The sequence below is a fragment of the Suricata suricatta genome, chromosome 10 (assembly GCF_006229205.1).
Source record: "Suricata suricatta isolate VVHF042 chromosome 10, meerkat_22Aug2017_6uvM2_HiC, whole genome shotgun sequence".
Lineage (NCBI taxonomy): Eukaryota > Metazoa > Chordata > Mammalia > Carnivora > Herpestidae > Suricata > Suricata suricatta.
In genome coordinates, this window is record NC_043709.1 from 58,368,699 (window position 1) to 58,373,003 (window position 4,305).

Here is a 4,305-nt window from a genome sequence, read left to right on the forward strand (position 1 = left end):
TCAATGAGTATATAAATCCATGTTTTTCATGCTTTTCAATGAGAACGCACTGAGTACTGAACTCTATCCCATTCTTTTTATTGCTCTATATTCAGCATTTTGGAATAATTTATCTGATACATACTAGCTTGGAGAGCCACTTTTATGGAGACATCTTAGTATATGATAAAAATGTAATGTTTCCATGTAAGATTAAGTTGGCTCAGCATTTCACCCAACAAGAAAAGTAGTGGGAGCATCTTTCTTCAGAGAAATTCTAATTTAGAAAATTCAGGAAACCTCTCCAAGGAGCTCTGCACATTTAGTTATTTTCTCATTTAGATAGTATGCAAAATATTCCATATGCTTCTGGCTTACTTTGTATGCCCATCCTATCCTTTTGGGCATTATCTCAAAAGTTTCCAGTATTGGAATTCCAATGTTACGAATGTTGGTCACATTTGTATAATCCTTAGTGTATTTTCCTCTAGGCCTTTGTTGGCACATGTAATTCCCTGGAGTATTTGCTGGGAGGCGTGGGCATATATGGTAGAGAAAATACATGCTTTATCCACGTGAAAGTCCATATTGAATTCTTGTCCAGAAAGACCCAAAGTACTCCAACCTTAGCATCACTTCACTACTTTTTCTCCCATAGCTACAATGGAAAATGTGTGAAAGATTATTAGCTATAAAACTAAAGTAATTCCAATGTATTCAGAAAGAATAATTTTAAAAACACTGAATCTCTTGACCTAAAACTGAAATGTTGTCAATACGTTTTTTAAAAAAATCATTTCAACCATTTGATGCTGTATAAATGTATGACAAATAGAGGTAAGACTATAAAGTGAAGACAATGAAAAAATTTCCTTTGCTTTGTTCTGATTCATGAATACTTAATTTTTCATCAGAATCCATTTGGGGTTTTTATGTCATCTGTATTTATCAAGGATTATGAAGTATGAGAATGTGACATTTCTTGTTTGTCATAGTAATTTATTCCTTATTAATTTTCTGAAAATTGTTGTCTTTGAATTTGATTTTCCTTATTGAATACAGGTTTAATGAGTAGTACATGTTCCAGTTTCAGGTAGAAAGAGTTAGGAATTCCAGTTCTACCCTGAACGTGTGTCTGATCTTGTTTATGCTACTTAACCTGTTTCATTGTCAGATTCCTCAAAGGAACATAAAGTTACCATGCTGAGTAAATGAGATAAGAGCCTAAAAGGTTTCATTGTCTCTTAAATGAGGACGCTCTAACATAGTTTTTGGTATTTTGAGTGGGGCAATAGTCCCCAAATATGTTATTGGTTTTATTCTTAGGAAAATAAAGATAATAGTAACCACTGCCTGGGAGTACATTTTATTAAAATTTTGTATAATTTAATTTTTATTTTTATTTAAATTAGCCTTCACAATTTTGTGAAATATTATTGTCATTTTTAAAAATTAAAGAAAACCTACAACTCAGGATAAGTAACCTGCTGATGTCACAGCACTATAATGTGACTGAGTTGCATTATTAATCCATTTCTCCTTGAATGCAAAGCCCACATTTTGCCCCAATAACGCCATACATTATAAATAAATATTAAGTTTAAAAAAAAAATTTTTAAATGTTTATTTATTTACTATTGAGAGACAGAGAGAGACAGAGAGAGGGCAGAAGCAGGGTAAGGACAGAGAGAGAGAAAGGGAGACTCAGGATGTGAAGCAGGCTCCAGGCTCTGAGCTGTCAGAATAGAGGCTGATGCAGGGCTGGAACCCACCAACTCCAAGATCCTGACTTGAGCTGAAGTCAGACGCTTAACTGACTGAGCCACCCAGGTGCCCCAATAAATATTAAGTGCTGATGCCATACATTTTTAAAGAATTAGTTTCCTTTTTTAGGTTAAAAATTAACCTCAAATATAAATAACCACTTAACAAACTGTGACAATCAGAGTAGAAATAGAACATCTCTATGACCACATAAGGATTTTTCCTTAATTATTCTTATTCATACTGGTTGGTGCTTTGATCTTACTTGGGACTCAAACTTCCCCTTTCTATAGAATTAGGAGAAAAGAAAGCCCATTTTTTCCCCTATAGATTTCAGGGACACAGGATTCTGAACTAATTTTTAGGAATACTATGAGGCCATAATCTGGAAAAAAATTAAATAGGTTCTTTATATGAGATTTTTTTGCCTTTAGTCACAATGAAGTTCTTGCAAAACATTAGATGTCAGCAAACACAAGAATAGAATAAATCATTCCAGAAAAAAAATAGTGCTTGTTGCAAAACCAAACTGTTACTTAAGATATCACATTAAACCAACATGTGTTCTCTTTGCTGACAAATTAGTCCAACACGTCCACCTGACACCGAGTGTCAAGTGAGAAAAAGAGACTTAGAAAACTGTGTCCTAATGTTGTGGATGTAAACTGCCTTGAATATATGTTCACAATTTTAGGAGTTTTAACTTTAGAAGAGAAAATTCAGCACAGATAGAGAATGCATGATGATAGTTTCCAATTATATTGTGGAATCTAATCTCCTATTTATTACAAAATAAAAAAAAACAATCTCTTAATCTTTAGTACGCCTTTAAAAGTGGATGTTTCTTTAATTTGGACAATTTGAGGAATATTATTGTACTTTTTTTCAAAATTTATATGGAATGGCAGTCGTTTCCTTAAATTAATTTCCAGTTGTTTATTTAACACAATAACACATAGCTGTTTATAGAATAGGTTAACTTACACTTTCAATGAATGACACACTTGATTCAACAATGATTTATCTAAGACAGAGCCAAATTCATTGAAAAGAAAGGAACAAAGGGAAATACAAAGCTTTGAACAAAAGTTGCATGTGACTGGACAAAAGAAACATGGATGAGTAGTTAGGAAGGAAAGCTTGAAATGATGTCTTGGAATCTTGGGTATATTTTTCATTCCTCTACCAAAAACGTCACAGAAATAATTTATAGATCAAAGACCATACACAGAGCTGCTAATTTTAGAGGATTGTCTATTGAGAACAATGACTCTTACCATTGAAATATCCATCATACACTTGAATTGCTATGCATTTGTTTACAAAATATGTCATTGTGATATTTGTTTCTCTTGTGAGTGCCTTTAGCCTGTTTTCTTCAGTCCCTGAGAAATGGCAAAAGAAACGTTCATTTCTCATGAATCTCACATGCTTTCCTAGTAGCATTAGCACTATCCATCTCAGTTGGAATTTGCCTTAAATTATCAACAGCGATTTTTTTTTTTTTCTAAACAGTGAGGTGAGTAGAAAGAGAACTCAGGCATATAAGAAAAAAAGGGAAGACATTTCACAGCATTATGATGCATTATATACCAAAAATCAACAATCCTGTAGCTTGAAACAGAGTATTCTATTGTAAAACTTCTCTCAGGACACTGAATTGAAAACCTTACTGTTTAATGACAATGAACAGAATAAGGAATATGATAATGGACTGGTTGATTTACTGAAGAAAATTTAGCTTTACTTTAAGATACATTGTCAATATTATTACTATTATTATTATTATTATTATTATTCAGGAAAAGAAAATAAAGAAGCATTATGTTCTGTTTCATAGATTATTCCACGACTTGACAAAATAAAGCTTCTATAACTGAATGTTCACGTAGATAATAGGAAAAATATAAACAACATAATATGGAAGCAGGTTTCATATGTAGAGAGAGATAATACTAACATTTAGAAGGAAGAAACAAGGATAAAAGTGCTGTAAAAGATAGTTTTGGTATTCATGCAGTTTGGTTTCCTAGGTCTGTGCCTATGGAGATCCAACCTACTAAATGTCTACCCTGCCTTCTCCCTACTCTGTACTCTCTAAAATCTGAGATATCATGCCAAACAATTCTTTCTCTGTGGCTTCAGATGAGAAGTTGGAGGCTGGAAAAGAAGAATGTGAACTAGAGTAAAAACGTAAAAATTTTGACACATTGTTAAAAATTGAACTTCGGTGAGTTTCAAATTTTGGTGACATCCCCAATTGAGTGACCCTTCTCCAAACATATCATCTTTTCTATGTTACACTAGTAAGTAATAATATGGGCAATTAGGAGACACAAATGAGGAAATGAGTCACTTTTATCGGGGTCAGAAAATGGACAAGGAGTTTTCTGATGGGAAGAAAATCCTTCAGGAAAGTGTTTTAAAAAGTCACGAGAGACTCTTGAATGCTGAAAACAAACTGAGGGCTGAAGAGGGAGGGGGAAAGGAGAAGGGGGTGATGGTCATGAGGGGGGCACATGTGGGGAAGGACACTGGGTGTTATATGGAAACCAACTTGGT